Consider the following 18,199-nt stretch of genomic DNA (forward strand, 5'->3'; position numbering starts at 1 on the left):
CTACAGTTGAGTTGTTTGGAAGGAACACACCACACTATTGCACTGTAAATGTTTACACGGTGTGTTCAATAAAGACATGAAAACGTATAATTGTGTGTGTGTTATTAGTTTAAGCAGACTGTGTTTGTCTATTGTTGTGACATAGATGAAGATCAGATCAAATTTAATGACCAATTTATGCAGAAATCCAGGTATTTCCAAAGGGATTACATTCTTTTTCTTGACACTGTATATAGGATGAGCCATGACTAGAATACAATATATACATATAAAGTGGTTGAAACAGTATGTAAACACTAGTGTTACGGTAGAAAAACAGCATTGGATGCTTTGTGAATATGGGCCCCTGGTGTAATGTGTGATCTTAAGCATGAAGCACACCTAGAATCTCACTGCCGATAGGTACATATCACAGTGGGAGGCCGTTCCTTCTCTTGCTAGAACAAAAGCGATACCTGCTGCATTCAGACCCGGTAGCGACGAACCTACCAATTTTACTTGTAGAATCGCAATGCCCGTCAGTGGCCAACAACTTGACATTGAGCCAATCAGGGAGCATGAACCCACACACTAAATACTTCCTCCAAGCTAGCTAACCACTGTAGCTAGTATTGACATTATGATTAAATCACAATGGATTAGCTATTTTACATGAAACAGCTGCCTGTGTTAGCTGCCGAGTTAGCTAACTAGCTAAGGACACTGTACTAACTAGCTATGTTGTACTAGCTAGCGAATATGCTAACATTACGTAGCTAGATAAACATTTGGCTGGCAGTATGGTGAGTAAATTACATTTTCTTTGTCACCTTGCTATGTAATTATCTAACTGTGGCAATCTGGCTAGTATCAACAAGGGCTTTCTACAAAATAGCAACATTAGCGCAGATAGCTTGGAATCTAGACCATAAGCAATACGCATGGATATGCATAGCCAAACAATGCTACTGCCACCTTCTGGTTTGGTTGTATTTTAACAATGTGGCTGACAACTTCCAAGGTCTTTGCTGTGTGAACACAAGCCTGTCTTAGCGTTATCCCACTAATCCACCCCTGGACTACATTTGAATTGAAATGATCATCCATTATTATCCATGACTACCATCCACATGCAGTCAACCGCCACTTTTCTAATGGCCACTCCTCCTCAATCTATTGTACATGGAACAACAACGCTTTCTATTGATTTGTGATTATTATTCTTTCGTCAATAACAGCTTCTACACATCATGACAACATACTTGACTCAAAATAATTTTTAAAACATGTTTTTAGACTATGAAGGTTATGGGGGTGATGCTGTTGCCCATTTTTCCGGTGAGATATTCACTAACTCACCCCTCCCCCGCCCATTTCCTCCCTCCCAGGCTCTTGTTTGCAGACTTCTTCCTGATTTCACCTATCAATCACATGTATGTATAAGTAAGTCTTTCAGGTCGTCTTACATCATGTGCATTTGCAATCTCTTTCACACTGGCATAACAATTAGAGAAAACATATCCCACTACCAAGGGTCGTAAAATGTCTTGATTAGTTTCTATGCTACTCCCTGTGCTCCAGACGATTGAGCTGCCAATGCGAACGAACAAGATCACTCAGCAGATCCATGAACATTCCTTCTTCTCCAAGCCTGTGTACGGCATTGTCATGGGGGACATCTTGCCCTTCAGCTGCATCTTCATCCAGCTCTTCTTCATCCTCAACAGCATCTGATAAGAACAAGGGTCAAGTCTGCCACTCAACCATAAGCTTGAATTTGCCTCGTGGTCTTTGTATAATGATTCCTAAACAAACAAACAAGTAATTAAATGACCATTAATGCACTGTTCACATTTACAATTTAAATAAGTAAATACCTAATCATTTGTTTGAACCAAGGTCAACTCAGCCTCTAAGCAAGGAGACTGAATTTGATTGATTGTTGAGTATTTTCTCAACAATTTATCTCACCAGTACCAGTATATCTCACCAGTACTACAGTCCTGTTCCTGGTGTTCATAATGTTCCTCCTCACCTGCTCCAAGGCCACCATCCTGATGTTCTACTCCCACTTTATGTGCAGAGGTGGGTGGAGCCATACATACATGGATAATAATGGTATACAGTGCTCTCTCTCTTTGTATGTAAATGCAGTGGGTATTATATTTGTATAACGGGTTTCCAGTTTGCCAGATTATCTGTGCCGGTATATTTAACTACCAAGTGTCTTGTCTTCGTGTCTACAGTAAATCTATTGTAGTTTTATGAAAACATTCTAAATTATGCAAATGTTTCTTTCTCAAATCACTCAATTTATCTCTGCTCATCGTTCCAAGCACTTAGACCTCACTACAGTGTTAAAATTGTATTGAGCGGAACCTAAAGAGTGTCTGTTGTATAGGACTTAGTGGTTGTGGCACCGCTTCCTGACCGGTCTCTTCATGACAGTCTACCTGTTTGTCTTCAACATGCACTGCTTCCTGACCGGTCTCTTCATGACAGTCTACCTGTTTGTCTACAACATTCACTGCTTCCTGACCGGTCTCTTCATGACAGTCTACCTGTTTGTCTTCAACATGCACTGCTTCCTGACCGGTCTCTTCATGACAGTCTACCTGTTTGTCTACAACATGCACTGCTTCCTGGCCGGTCTCTTCATGACAGTCTACCTGTTTGTCTTCAACATTCACTGCTTCCTGACCGGTCTCTTCATGACAGTCTACCTGTTTGTCTACAACATTCACTGCTTCCTGGCCGGTCTCTTCATGACAGTCTACCTGTTTGTCTACAACATGCACTGCTTCCTGGCCGGTCTCTTCATGACAGTCTACCTGTTTGTCTTCAACATTCACTGCTTCCTGACCGGTCTCTTCATGACAGTCTACCTGTTTGTCTACAACATTCACTGCTTCCTGACCGGTCTCTTCATGACAGTCTACCTGTTTGTCTTCAACATTCACTGCTTCCTGACCGGTCTCTTCATGACAGTCTACCTGTTTGTCTACAACATGCACTGCTTCCTGACCGGTCTCTTCATGACAGTCTACCTGTTTGTCTACAACATGCACTGCTTCCTGACCGGTCTCTTCATGACAGTCTACCTGTTTGTCTTCAACATGCACTGCTTCCTGGCCGGTCTCTTCATGACAGTCTACCTGTTTGTCTACAACATGCACTGCTTCCTGACCGGTCTCTTCATGACAGTCTACCTGTTTGTCTACAACATTCACTGCTTCCTGGCCGGTCTCTTCATGACAGTCTACCTGTTTGTCTTCAACATGCACCGCTTCCTGACCGGTCTCTTCATGACAGTCTACCTGTTTGTCTTCAACATGCACTGCTTCCTGGCCGGTCTCTTCATGACAGTCTACCTGTTTGTCTTCAACATGCACTGCTTCCTGACCGGTCTCTTCATGACAGTCTACCTGTTTGTCTTCAACATGCACTGCTTCCTGACCGGTCTCTTCATGACAGTCTACCTGTTTGTCTACAACATGCACTGCTTCCTGGCCGGTCTCTTCATGACAGTCTACCTGTTTGTCTACAACATTCACTGCTTCCTGGCCGGTCTCTTCATGACAGTCTACCTGTTTGTCTTCAACATGCACTGCTTCCTGGCCGGTCTCTTCATGACAGTCTACCTGTTTGTCTACGACATTCACTGCTTCCTGACCGGTCTCTTCATGACAGTCTACCTGTTTGTCTTCAACATGCACTGCTTCCTGACCGGTCTCTTCATGACAGTCTACCTGTTTGTCTACGACATTCACTGCTTCCTGACCGGTCTCTTCATGACAGTCTACCTGTTTGTCTACAACATTCACTGCTTCCTGGCCGGTCTCTTCATGACAGTCTACCTGTTTGTCTACAACATTCACTGCTTCCTGACCGGTCTCTTCATGACAGTCTACCTGTTTGTCTTCAACATGCACTGCTTCCTGGCCGGTCTCTTCATGACAGTCTACCTGTTTGTCTTCAACATGCACTGCTTCCTGGCCGGTCTCTTCATGACAGTCTACCTGTTTGTCTTCAACATGCACTGCTTCCTGGCCGGTCTCTTCATGACAGTCTACCTGTTTGTCTTCAACATGCACTGCTTCCTGGCCGGTCTCTTCATGACAGTCTACCTGTTTGTCTTCAACATGCACTGCTTCCTGACCGGTCTCTTCATGACAGTCTACCTGTTTGTCTTCAACATGCACTGCTTCCTGGCCGGTCTCTTCATGACAGTCTACCTGTTTGTCTTCAACATTCACTGCTTCCTGACCGGTCTCTTCATGACAGTCTACCTGTTTGTCTACAACATTCACTGCTTCCTGACCGGTCTCTTCATGACAGTCTACCTGTTTGTCTACAACATGCACTGCTTCCTGGCCGGTCTCTTCATGACAGTCTACCTGTTTGTCTACAACATGCACTGCTTCCTGGCCGGTCTCTTCATGACAGTCTACCTGTTTGTCTACAACATGCACTGCTTCCTGACCGGTCTCTTCATGACAGTCTACCTGTTTGTCTACAACATTCACCGCTTCCTGACCGGTCTCTTCATGACAGTCTACCTGTTTGTCTTCAACATGCACTGCTTCCTGACCGGTCTCTTCATGACAGTCTACCTGTTTGTCTACAACATGCACCGCTTCCTGACCGGTCTCTTCATGACAGTCTACCTGTTTGTCTACAACATGCACTGCTTCCTGACCGGTCTCTTCATGACAGTCTACCTGTTTGTCTTCAACATGCACTGCTTCCTGACCGGTCTCTTCATGACAGTCTACCTGTTTGTCTTCAACATGCACTGCTTCCTGGCCGGTCTCTTCATGACAGTCTACCTGTTTGTCTACAACATTCACTGCTTCCTGGCCGGTCTCTTCATGACAGTCTACCTGTTTGTCTACAACATGCACTGCTTCCTGACCGGTCTCTTCATGACAGTCTACCTGTTTGTCTTCAACATGCACTGCTTCCTGGCCGGTCTCTTCATGACAGTCTACCTGTTTGTCTTCAACATGCACTGCTTCCTGACCGGTCTCTTCATGACAGTCTACCTGTTTGTCTACGACAGTGGTTCCCAAACTTTTTATAGTCCCGTACCCCTTCAAACATTCAACCTCCAGCTGCGTTCCCCCTCTAGCACCAGGGTCAGCGCACTCTCAAATGTTGTTTTTTTGCCATCATTGTAAGCCTGCCACACACACACTATACGATGCATTTATTAAACATAAGAATGAGTGTGAGTTTTTGTCACAACCCAGCTCGTGGGAAGTGATAATGAGCTCTTCTCCATTACCAGGGCACAAATAATAATATAACAATAATCAATAATTTTGCTCTTTATTTAACCATCTTACATATAAAACCGTATTTGTTCATCAAAAATTGTGACTCACCACAGGTTAATGAGAAGGGTGTGCTTGAAAGGATGCACATAACTCTACAATGTCGGGTTGTATTGGAGAGAGTCTGTCTTAAATAATTTTCCACACACAGTCTGTGCCTGTATTTAGTTTTCATGCTAGTGAGGGCCGAGAATCCACTCTCACATAGGTACGTGGTTGCAAAGAGAATCCCTGTCTTAACAACGTGATTTGCCAAGGCAGCATACTCTGAGCGCAGCCCTATCCAGAAATCTGAAATTAAATTTTTACAGCACCGCTTGTTGCAATTTCGATGAGGCTCTCTTGTTCAGATATCAGTAAGTGGACTGGAGGCAGGGCATGAAAATAATAATGAATCCAGTTTTTTGTGTCATCCGTTTCGGGAAATTACCTGCGTAATTGTGCACCCAGCGCACTCAGGTGCTTCACTATATCACATCTGACATTGTCCGTAAGCTTGAGTTCTTTTGCACACAAAAAAACATACAATGATGGAAAGACCTGTGTGTTGTCCTTGTTAATGCAGACAGAGAAGAGCTCCAACTTCTTAATCATAGCTTCAATTTTGTCCTGCACATTGAATATAGTTGTGGAGAGTTCCTGTAATCCTAGATTCAGATCATTCAGGCGAGAAAAAACATCACCCAGATTGGCCAGTCATGTGAGAAACACATCATTCGAGATTCAGGAGTATCATTAAAACAGGCTCCACCAACATTGGACAACTGTAAAGAAAGCCTTAAATAGCTGATATACACAAATAAAATCAATGATAAGAATATAATAGTGTCACGTTCCTGACCTGTTTTCTGTTGTTTGGCATGTGTTTAATTGGTCAGGGCGTGAGTTTTGGGTGGGTAGTCTATGTTATGTGTTTTCTATGTTGGGTTAATGGGTTGCCTGGTATGGCTCTCAATTAGAGGCAGGTGTTTGGCGTTTCCTCTGATTGAGAGTCATATTAAGGTAGGTTGTTTCACATTGTTTGTTGTGGGTGGTTGTCTTCCGTGTCAGTACATGTTACCACACGGGACTGTTTCGGTTTGTCTGTTCCTGTTCGTGTGTTCTTCGTTTCATGTAAGTTCGTAAGTTTAGGTCTGTTTAGTTCGTTTTGTTATTTTGTTTTTCTAAAGTGTTATTTTGTGTTTCGTCGTTTGTCTAATAAATCATTATGTCCACATACCTCGCTGCGTGTTGGTCTGATCCATGCTCCTCCTCATCCGAGGAGGAGGAATATGACGACGATCGTTACAGAATCACCCACCAAACCCAGATCAAGCAGCGGGTTAACGGACAGCAACGACAGCAGCAGTGGGTCAAGGAGGATTGGACATGGGAAGAGATTCTGGACGGAGAAGGACCCTGGGCAGAGCCAGAGGAGTGTCGCCGTCCCAAGGCGGAGCTGGAGGCATCTAAAGCGGAGAGGCGACGATATGAGGAGGCAGCACGGAAGCAAGGCTGGAAGCCCGCAAGTACAACCCAAAAATTTCTTGGGGGGGGGGATAAAGGGTAGTGTGGCGAAGTCAGGTAGGAGACCTGCGCCAACTTCCCGGGCTTACCGTGGAGAGCGAGAGTACGGGCAGACACCGTGTTACGCAGTAGAGCGCATGGTGTCTCCTGTACGTGTTCATAGCCCGGTGCGGGTTATTCCACCTCCCCGCACTAGCCGGGCTAGAGTGAGCATTGAGCCAAGTGCCATGAAGCCGGCTCAACATATCTGGCCTCCAGTACGTCTCCTCGGGCCGGTGTACATGGCACCAGCCTTACGCATGGTGTCCCCGGTTCGCCAACACAGCCCAGTGCGGGTTATTCCACCTCCCCGCACTGGACGGGCTACGGGGAGCATGCAACCAGGTAAGGTTGGGCAGGCTCAGTGCTCAAAGGAGCCAGTACGCCTGCACGGTCCGGTATATCCGGCGCCACCTTCCCGCCCCAGCTCAGTACCACCAGTTCCGGTACCACGCACCAGGCCTATAGTGCGCATCAAGAGTCCAGTGTGCCCTGTTCCTGCTCCCCACACTAGCCTTGAGGTGCGTGTCTCCAGTCCGGTACCACCAGTTCCGGCACCACGCACCAGGCCTACTGTGCGCCTCAGCAGGTCAGAGTCGGCTGTCTGCCCAACGCCGCCTGCACTGCTCGTCTGCCCAACGCCGTCAGAGTCGGCTGTCTGCCCAGCACCGTCTGAGCCATCCGTCTGCCCAGCGCCGTCTGAGCCATCCGTCTGCCCAGCGCCGTCTGAGCCATCCGTCTGCCCAGCGCCGTCTGAGCCATCCGTCTGCCCAGCGCCGTCTGAGCCATCCGTCTGCCCAGCGCCTTCTGAGCCATCCGTCTGCCCAGCGCCTTCTGAGCCATCCGTCTGCCACGAGCCATTAGAGCCGCCCGTCTGTCCCGAGCCATTAGAGCCGTCCGTCAGTCAGGAGCCGCTAGAGCCGTCCGTCAGTCAGGAGCTGCCAGAGCCGCCAGCCAGTCAGGAGCTGCCAGAGCCGCCAGCCAGTCAGGAGCTGCCAGAGCCGCCAGCCAGTCAGGAGCTGCCAGAGCCGCCAGCCAGTCATGAGCTGCCCTACAGTCATGAGCTGCCCGACAGTCATGAGCTGCCCGACAGTCATGAGCTGCCCGACAGTCATGAGCTGCCCTACAGTCATGAGCTGCCCTTCAGTCATGAGCTGCCCTTCAGTCATGAGCTGCCCTTCAGTCATGAGCTGCCCTTCAGTCATGAGCTGCCCTCCAGTCATGAGCTGCCCTCCAGTCATGAGCTGCCCTCCAGTCATGAGCTGCCCTCCAGTCATGAGCTGCCCTCCAGTCATGAGCTGCCACTCAGTCCGGAGCTGCCACCCAGTCCGGAGCTGCCACCCAGTCCGGAGCTGCCACCCAGTCCGGAGCTGCCACCCAGTCCGGAGCTGCCACCCAGTCCGGAGCTGCCACCCAGTCCGGAGCTGCCATTAGTACAGAGTTGTCCCTCTGTCCGGAGCTACCTCTCTGTCCGGAGCTACCTCTCTGTCCGGAGCTACCTCTCTGTCCGGAGCTACCTCTCTGTCCGGAGCTACCTCTCTGTCCGGAGCTACCTCTCTGTCCGGAGCTACCTCTCTGTCCTGAGCTACCTCTCTGTCCTGAGCTGTCTCCTCTATGTAGGAGGGGCCTTAGTGAAGGTTCCTGGACCATGGTCGGGGGCGAGGGTCGCCACTCAAAGGACGCGAAGGAGAGGGACAAAGACAGTGGTGGAGTGGTGTCCACCGCCGGAGCCGCCACCGTGGACAGATGCCCACCCAGACCCTCCCCTTGAGTTGTAGGGGTGCGCCCGGAGTTCGCACCTTGAGGGGGGGGTTCTGTCACGTTCCTGACCTGTTTTCTGTTGTTTGGCATGTGTTTAATTGGTCAGGGCGTGAGTTTTGGGTGGGTAGTCTATGTTATGTGTTTTCTATGTTGGGTTAATGGGTTGCCTGGTATGGCTCTCAATTAGAGGCAGGTGTTTGGCGTTTCCTCTGATTGAGAGTCATATTAAGGTAGGTTGTTTCACATTGTTTGTTGTGGGTGGTTGTCTTCCGTGTCAGTACATGTTACCACACGGGACTGTTTCGGTTTGTCTGTTCCTGTTCGTGTGTTCTTCGTTTCATGTAAGTTTAGGTCTGTTTAGTTCGTTTTGTTATTTTGTGTTTCGTCGTTTGTCTAATAAATCATTATGTCCACATACATCGCTGCGTGTTGGTCTGATCCATGCTCCTCCTCATCCGAGGAGGAGGAATATGACGACGATCGTTACAAATAGTCAGATTAACTGATACCTTACACGGACATGGTGGCGTAGCAGGAAGATCAGAGTACTGTGAACTAGAGGTCGACCGATTATGATTTTTCAACGCCGATACCGATTATTGGAGGACCAAAAAAGCCGATGCCGATTAATCGGCCGTTTAAATATTTTTTTGTTTTTTTAAATAATGACAATTACAACAATACTGAATGAACACTTATTTTAACTTAATATAATACATCAATAAAATCAATTTAGCCTCAAATAAATAATGAAACATGTTCAATTTGGTTTAAATAATGCAAAAACAAGGTGTTGGAGAAGAAAGTAAAAGTGCAATATGTGCCATGTAAGAAAGCTAACGTTTAAAAGTTCCTTGCTCAGAACATGAGAACATATGAAAGCTGGTGGTTCCTTTTAACATGAGTCTTCAAAATTCCCAGGTAAGAAGTTTTAGGTTGTAGTTATTATAGGAATTATAGGACTATTTCTCTCTATACGATTTGTATTTCATATACCTTTGACTATTGGATGTTCTTATAGGCACTTTAGTATTGCCAATGTAACAGTATAGCTTCCGTCCCTCTCCTCGCTTCTACCTGGGCTCGACCCAGGAACACATCGACAACAGCCACCATCAAAGCAGTGTTACCCATCGCTCCACAAAAGCCGCGGCCCTTGCTGAGCAAGGGTAACAACTACTCCAAGTCGCAGAGCGAGTGACGTTTGAAACGCTATTAGCGCGCACCCCGCTAACTAGCTAGCCATTTCACATCGGTTACACCAGCCTAATCTCGGGAGTTGATAGGCTTGAAGTCATAAACAGCGCAATGCTTGAAGCATTGCGAAGAGCTGCTGGCCAAACGCACGAAAGTGCTGATTGAATGAATGCTTACAAGCCTGCTGGTGCCTACCATCGCTCAGTCAGACTGCTCTATCAAATCATAGACTTAATTATAACATAATAACACACAGAAATACGAGCCTTAGGTCATTAATATGGTCGAATCCGGAAACTATCATCTCGAAAACAAAACGTTTATTCTTTCAGTGAAATACGGAACCGTTCCGTATTTTATCTAACGGGTGGCATCCATAAGTCTAAATATTCCTGTTACATTGCACAACCTTCAATGTTATGTCATAATTACGTAAAATTCTGGCAAATTAGTTCGCAAAGAGCCAGGCGGCCCAAACTGCTGCATATACCCTGACTCTGTTGCAAGAGAAGTGACACATTTTCCCTAGTTAAAAGAAATTCATGTTAGCAGGCAATATTAACTAAATATGCAGGTTAAAAAATATATACTTGTGTATTGATTTTAAGAAAGGCATTGATGTTTATGGTTAGGTACACGTTGGAGCAACGTCAGTCCTTTTTCGCGAATGCGCACCGCATCGATTATATGCAAAGCAGGACACGCTAGATAAACTAGTAATATCATCAACCATGTGTAGTTAACTAGTGATTATGATTGATTGATTGTTTTTTATAAGATAAGTTTAATGCTAGCTAGCAACTTAGCTTGGCTTCTTACTGCATTCGCGTAACAGGCAGGCTCCTCGTGGAGTGCAATGTAAAGCAGGTGGTTAGAGCGTTGGACTAGTTAACCGTAAGGTTGCAAGATTGAATCCCCGAGCTGACAAGGTAAAATCTGTCGTTCTGCCCCTGAACAAGGCAATTAACCCACTGTTCCTAGGCCGTCATTGAAAATAAGAATGTGTTCTTAACTGACTTGCCTAGTTAAATAAAGGTGTCCAAAAATACCGATTTCCGATTGTTATGAAAACTTGAAATCGGCCCTAATTAATCGGCCATTCCTATTAATCGGTCGACCTCTACTGTGAACAAGACGTTGTGATTTCAAATCCCAGGTGAAGACGTGTAGAATAATAATTACTGTATAAATGAACATGCACAATGTAATCATCTATGCTGAAGTGTGTAACATATCTACATTGAAAACTCTATACATTAAAAGCACTGTGTGATAGTATCCCTAACCTTGCCAACAGACAAAGACCTATGAATGGATCAGTGGTTCACCTATTAGGGCCTTGATTGGCACAGTAACAAGATATGATGTGTAATGCCATTTTTGGGGACATTAATATCCTATATTCTGAGAACATGGCAACCATGTTCTGTGCAATGCTGTGCAGCCGTATTCATCGACCTGGCCAAGGCTTTCGACTCTGTCAATCACCTCATTCTTATCGGCAGACTCAACAGTCTTGGTTTCTCAAATGACTGCCTTGCCTGTTCTCTACTTCTCAGATAGAGTTCAGTGTGTCAAATCGGAGGGCCTGTTGTCCGGACCTCTGGCAGTCTCTATGGGAGTGCCACAGGGTTCTGTTCTCGGGTCGACTCTTTTCTCTGTATATATCAATGTCGCTCTTGCTGCTGGTGATTCTCTGATCCACCTCTACGCAGACAACACCATTCTATATACTTCTGGCCCTTCTTTGGACACTGTGTTAACTAACCTCCAGACGAGCTTCAATGCCATACAACTCTCCTTCCGTGGCCTCCAACTGCTCTTAAATTCAAACAAAACTAAATGCATGCTCTTCAACCGATCGCTGCCCGCACCTGCCCGCCCGTCCAGCATCACTACTCTGGATGGTTCTGACTTCGAATATGTGGACAACTACAAATACCTAGGTGTCTGGTTAGACTGTAAACTCTCCTTCCAGACTCACATCAAACATCTCCAATCCAAAGTTAAATCTATAATTGGCTTCCTATTTCGCAACAAAGCATCCTTCACTCATGCTGCCAAACATACCCTCGTAAAACTGACCATCCTACCGATCCTCAACTTCGGCGATGTCATTTAGAAAATAGCCTCCAACACTCTACTCAACAAATTGGATGCAGTCTATCACAGTGCCATCCGTTTTGTCACTAAAGCCGCATATACTACCCACCACTGCGACATGTACGCTCTCGTTGGCTGGCCCTCGCTTCATACGTCGCCAAACCCACTGGCTCCAGGTCATCTACAAGTCTCTGCTAGGTAAAGCCCCGCCTTATCTCAGCTCACTGGTCACCATAGCAGCACCCACCCATAGCACGTGCTCCAGCAGGTATATCTCACTAGTCACCCCCAAAGCCAATTCTTCCTTTGGCTGCTTCTCCTTCCAGTTCTCTGCTGCCAATGACTGGAACGAACTGCAAAAATCACTAAAGCTGGAGACTCATCTCCCTCACTAGCTTTAAGCACCAGCTGTCAGAGCAGCTCACAGATCACTGCACCTGTACATAGCCCATCTGTAAATAACCCATCCAATCTACCTCATCCCCATACTGTATTTATTTATCTTGCTCCTTTGCACCCCAGTATCTCTTCTTGCACATTCATCTCCTGCACATTCTACCATTCCAGTGTTTAATTGCTATATTGTAATTACTTTGCCACCATGGCCTATGTATTGCCTTACCTCCCTTAACCTACGTCATTTGCACATGCTGTATATAGATTTTTCTCTACTGTATTATTGACTGTATGTTTGTTTATTCCATGTGTAACTCTGTTGTTGTATGTGTTTTGCTTTATCTTGGCATTTGCCAATACCTTGTTCTCAACTAGCCTACCTGGTTTAATAAAAGGTGAAATAAAACATTTATAAAATTTAAAAAATGGTTCTGCTGAAAGGTGCAATATTCTCCCAGTGTCTGTTGGAAAGCAGACTGAACCAGGTTTTCCTCTAGGATTTTGCCTGTATTTAGCTCTATTCCGTTTATTTTTATTATAAAAGAACCTCCCTAGTCCTTGACGATGACAAGCATACTCATTACATGATGCAGGCAGTATTACTTTAGTGCCTTATTGCAAACAGGATGCATGTTTTGGAATATTTGTATTGTGTACAAGCTTCCTTCTTTTCACTCTGTTAGTATTGTTAGTATTGTGGAGTAACTACAATGTTATTGATCCATCTTCAGTTTTCTCCTATCAAAGCCATTAAACTCTAACTGTTTTCAAATCACAATTGGCATCATGGTGAAATCCCTGAGCGGTTTCTTGTCTCTCCGGCAACTGAGTTCGGCTGTAATACAACAACATTTGGAAAAAGTCAAGGGGTGCGAATACCCTCTGAAGGCACTGTAACTCATTCTGTCTCACACACAAACACACACTATTTAGGTTAGTGTATAGTCAAGGCTTTGTCATTCAAAGAATATTGTGCCTTTCTTTTAGGTCTGCCAAGCACACCTTGGCCGCTGCCAGCCACAACACCACTGTCCCTGACAGCTTCTCCCTGTGCTGCCTGCTCTGGGCCCATCAAGCAAGGGTCGTATTAGACCACGATCGATGGACAGAGCACCACAGGGAAAGACCACAGGGAAGCACCACAGGGAAAGACATCCTGGAGTGGGTGGATCTGCTCTTAACACCAGCCCAGAGAAGCTTCTGGATTCTTGACAGCTGTGGCATTATGTTACTGCAGAGCGTGAAACGGTCAGTGTCTCAGTCACATCCCCTGCCACGCCACCTGCTCCTGTAAACCCACCCACGGGGGGTCCTCCCCAGGATGCCCATGACCCAGGCTGCAGTCAAGAGGATGGTGAAAAAATGTAATGATTACATGTCTAGCATGTGGCCAGCCAAAGTCCCGCTGATGGCTCATCCATTCATTAATATAGCTGTTTATTTACCACCACAGACAGATGCTGGCACTAAGACAGCACTCAGTCAGCTGTATAAGGAAATAAGCAAACAAGAAACCACACACCCAGAGGCGGCGCTCCTAGTGGCCAGACTTTAAAGCAGGGAAACTTAAATCAGTTCTTCCAAATTTCTATCAACATGTTAAATGTGCAACCAAAGGGAAAAAAATTCTAGATCACCTGTACTCCACACACATAGACGCGTACAAAGCTCTCCCTCACCCTCCATTTGGTAAATCCGACCACAACTCTATCCTCCTGATTCCTGCTTACAAGCAAAAATTAAAGCAGGAAACACCAGTGACTCGGTCTATAAAAAAGTGGCCAGATGAAGCAGATGCTAAACTACAGGACTGTTTTGCTATCACAGACTGGAAAATTTTCCAGGATTCTTCCGATGGCATTGAGGAGTACACCACATCCGTCACTGGCTTTATCAATAAGTGCATCGAGGACGTCGTCCCCACAGTGACTGTACGTACATACCCCAACCAGAAGCCATGGATTACAGGCAACATTCGTACTGAGCTAAAGGGTAGAGCTGCCGCTTTCAAGGTGCGGGACTCGAACCTGGAAGCTTACAAGAAATTCTGCTATGCCCTGCGATGAACCATCAAACAGGCAAAGCGTCAATACAGGGCTAAGATTGAATCATACTACACCGGCTTCGACGCTCGTCTTATGTGGCAGGGCTTCCAAACTATTACAGACTACAAAGGGAAGCACAGCCGCAAGCTGCCCAGTGACACGAGCCTACCAGATGAGCTAAATCACTTCTATGCAAGCAACACTGAGACATGCATGAGAGCATCAGCTGTTCCGGACGACTGTGTGACGACTGTGTGATCACGCTCTCCGTAGCCAACGTGAGTAAGACCTTTAAACAGGTCAACATACACAAAGCTGCGGGACCAGACAGATTACCAGGACGTGTGCTCCGGGCATGTGCTGACCAACTGGCAGGTGTCTTCACTGACATTTTCAACATGTCCCTGATTGTGTCTGTAATACCAACATGTTTCAAGCAGACCACCATAGTCCCTGTGCCCAAGAACACAAAAACAACGCGTCTAAATGACTACAGACCCGTAGCACTCACGTCCTTAGCCATGAAGTGCTTTGAAATGTTGGTAATGGCTCACATCAACACCATTATCCCAGAAACCCTAGACCCACTCCAATTTGCATACCGCCCAAACAGATCCACAGATGATGCAATCTCTATTGCACTCCACACTGCCCTTTCACACCTGGACAAAAGGAACACTTATGTGAGAATGCTATTCATTGACTACAGCTTCGCGTTCAACACCATAGTACCCTCAAAGCTCATCACTACGCTAAGGATCCTGGGACTAAACACCTCCCTCTGCAACTGGATCCTGGACTTCCTGGCGGGCCGCCCCCAGGTGGTGAGGCTAGGTAGCAACACATCTGCCAAGCTGATCCTCAACACTGGAGCTCCCCAGGGGGGCGTGCTAAGTCCCCTCCTGTACTCCCTGTTCACCCACGACTGCATGGCCAGGCACGACTCCAACACCATCATTAAGTTTGCAGACGACACAACAGTGGTAGGCCTGATCACCGACAACGACGAGACAGCCTATAGGGAGGAAGTCAGAGACCTGGCCGGGTGGTGCCAGAAAAACAACCTATCCCTCAACGTAACCAAGACTAAGGAGATGATTGTGGACTACGGGAAAAGGAGGACCAAGCACGCCCCCATTCTCATCAATGGGGCTGTAGTGGAGCAAGTTGAGAGCTTCAAGCTCCTTGGTGTCCACATCACCAACGTACTATCATGGTCCAAACACACCAAGACAGTCGTGAAGAGGGCACGACAAAGCCTATTCCCCCTCAGGAAACTAAAAAGATTTGGCATGGGTCCTGAGATCTTCAAAAGTTTCTACAGCTGCAACATCGAGAGCATCCTGACTGGTTGCATCACTGCCTTGTACGGCAATTGCTTGGCCTCTGACCGCAAGGCACTACAGAGGGTAGTGTGTACGGCCCAGTACATCACTGGGGCTAAGCTGCCTGCCATCCAGGACCTCTATACCAGGCGGTGTCAGAGGAAGGCCCTAAAAATTGTCAGACCCCAGTCATAGACTGTTCTCTCTACTACCGCATGGCAAGCGGTACCGAAGTGCCAAGTCGAGGAGAAAAAGGCTTCTCAACAGCTTTTACCCGCAAGCCATAAGACTCCTGAACAGGTAATCAAATGGCTACACAGGCTATTTGCATTGTGTGCCACCCCCAACCCCTCTTTTTTACACTGCTGCTACTCTCTGTTTATCATATATACATAGTCACTTTAACTATACATTCATGTACATACTACCTCAATTGGGCCGACCAACCAGTGCACCCGCACATTGGCTAACCGGGCTATCTGCATTGTGTCCCACCCACCACCCGCCAACCCCTCTTTTATGCTACTGCTAGTCTCTGTTCATCATATATGCATTGTCACTTTAACCATATTTACATGTACATACTACCTCAATCAGCCTGACTAACAGGTGTCTGTATGTAGCCTCGCTACTTTTATAGCCTCGCTTCTGTATATAGCCTGTCTTTTTACTGTTGTTTTATTTCTTTGCCTACCTATTGTTCACCAAATACCTTTTTTGCACTATTGGTTAGAGCCTGTAAGTAAGCATTTCAATGTAAGGTCTACACCTGTTGATTTTATCAGACCAGAGAGGTAAAGTACTTTACCTGCTCTAAAAAAGCCAGACTTACAAAGCAGAAGGCCTCACTGCCACTGCCTTCTTTCAAGGGGAGCTGGAGGCCTTCCCAGCCAAAACAGTTCGGAAGAGTATGTGCATATATTGTGACGTTTTGTGATGTTTTTCTTAGTTTGGACTTCGATTAAGGTGTAATTTGGTTGTTCAGGCAATTTTTCTTGAGGCGAGCCGAAGTCCGTACCCAAAGTCTACGCCCCTTCGTCGGTGATTGGTAAACAGTAGGGATTCTTCAGTAAAGTCTTTGTTGTCATTCAATGAGAGACGACTCGTTTTTATGCACATAATTTTTTTCATTTAGAAATACTGCACCAAACATTTTAGTTAGATAAAAAAGTAAAGATAATTGACAGATTTCTTGAGTTATCTTAGATTAATTCTGACTATTTTGAGAAAGTGTATACTGGCTACGGCATCTCAAAATGGACAAACAGTAATATTGACTTTTTTCTAGTTTTTTCAAGCGAATGTCTTAAGGAAGTACTCGAACAAACTCGTTTGGTTCGTCTAGCCAACTTCGGCTGTCGGGAACTGAAGCATGCCGAGGCCTTAAGCAGAGGGAGGCAGTGAGGAAGCAGGGATAAAAACTGGTGAAGGCCCAAAAAGTAAGACAGCTGTGTGTACTGTGTGTACGCTTCTTTCACAAAGGGTAATTCACCTATTACAAACAGCCTATTTATCTTGTAGCCTATATTCATTACCAAAACAAGCCTTGCTTTAGTGAATATCAAATCACATCATATTTGTCACATCTGCCGAATACAACAGGTGTAGACCTTAACGCGAAATGCGTACTTACAAGCCCTTAACCAACAATGCAGTTCAAGAAATAGAGTTAAGAAAATATTTACTAAATCAAATAAAAACTAACACAATAAAATAACGAGGATATATACAGGGGGTACCGTACATTTGTACATGTAGGTAGGGGTAAAGTGACTATGCATAGATAATAAACAGCCAGTAGCAGCAGTGTAAAAACAAAGGGGGGGGGGGGGGGGGTGTCAATGTAAATAGTCAGGGTGGCCATTTGATTAATTGTTCAGCAGTCTTTTGGCTTGGGGGTAAAAGCTGTTAAGGAGTCTTTTGGACCTAGACTTGGCGCTCCGTTACCACTTGCCGTGCGGTAGCAGAGAGAACAGTCTACGACTTGGGTGATTGGAGTCTGACAATTGTTTGGGGCCTTCCTCTGACATCGCCTAGTATATAGGTCCTGGATGGCAGGAAACTTGGTCCCAGTGATGTACTGGGCCGTACGCACTACCCTCTGTAGTGCCTTAGGGGCGAAAGCCGAGCAGTTGCCATACCATGCAGTAATGCAACCGGTCAGGATGCTCTCGATGGTGCAGCTGTAGACCTTTTTGAGGATCTGGTGACCCATGCCAAATCTTTTCAGTCTCCTGAGGGGGAAAATATGTTGTCGTGCCCTCTTCACGACTGTCTTGGTGTGTTTGGACCATAATAGTACGTTGGTGATGTGGACACCAAGGAACTTGAAACTCTCAACCCGCTCCATTACAGCCCCATTTGATCTGAAAGGGTGCGTGTTCGGACCTCCTTTTCCTGTAGTCCATGATCAGCTCCTTTGTCTTGCTCACGTTGAGGGATAGGTTGTTGTCCTGGCACCACAGAGCCAGCTCTCTGACCTCCTCCCTAAAGGCGGAGGTCAGCTAACTGT

The sequence above is a fragment of the Salvelinus namaycush genome, chromosome 11 (genome assembly GCF_016432855.1).
Source record: "Salvelinus namaycush isolate Seneca chromosome 11, SaNama_1.0, whole genome shotgun sequence".
Lineage (NCBI taxonomy): Eukaryota > Metazoa > Chordata > Actinopteri > Salmoniformes > Salmonidae > Salvelinus > Salvelinus namaycush.